The sequence below is a fragment of the Propithecus coquereli genome, unplaced genomic scaffold, assembly GCF_000956105.1.
Source record: "Propithecus coquereli isolate 6110/MARCELLA unplaced genomic scaffold, Pcoq_1.0 Scaffold231, whole genome shotgun sequence".
NCBI classification, from domain to species: Eukaryota; Metazoa; Chordata; class Mammalia; order Primates; family Indriidae; genus Propithecus; species Propithecus coquereli.
Genome location: NW_012147853.1, coordinates 1,786,741 through 1,787,458, shown reverse-complemented (window position 1 = coordinate 1,787,458; position 718 = coordinate 1,786,741).

Sequence of the window (718 nt, the reverse complement as noted above, 5' to 3'; positions counted from 1 at the left end):
CTGACATTTATTTAGCACATGTAATATTGTAGAAATTCTTGTCCGTGACTTTCTATGTATCAGCTGACTTAAATTTTCACAACACCACTCTGTGAAAGTTCTGCTGTTGCCCTTTCCAGTTTACAGAGGAAGAATCTGAAGCCCAAAGAGGTGAAGCCTCCTGCTAAATTCCACAAAGTTAATAGAAGTAGATTCAGGATATGGACCTAAGTAGTCTTGCTCCAAGATAGGTATCGCACTATAGAGTCAGGTCATTTTATTAAAAATATTGTGTGGGAGCTACAGATATACACGTATGTGTGTGGAAATTAAAATTCAGAAGAGAAGAAACCCAATGAATGGTGAATTCATGGAGGAGTTACACTTTGAAGGAATGATAGGAATCTGAAATGTCAAAAGAATATTCACAAGAATTTTTAGTTTTGAATGGAGTCTAATTTTAAAAGTTCTAAAAATCACGTATAGCATTGGAAATTTGTGGAGAATCTCCCGCACAGACTGCTAATGAGTGCGATGCACACCATCTGGGGGAGGGACACGCTTGAAGCTCTGACTGGGGGTGGGGAGCAAAGGCAATGTAACCTAAACATTTGTACCCCCATAATATGCAGAAATAAAAAAAAAAAACTAAACTTCAACCCAAGTAAGATTGCATTATCCTGTATTCTCATTAGCAAAATTCAACATGGTAGAATCTTTCCATGCACCATCACCCCAT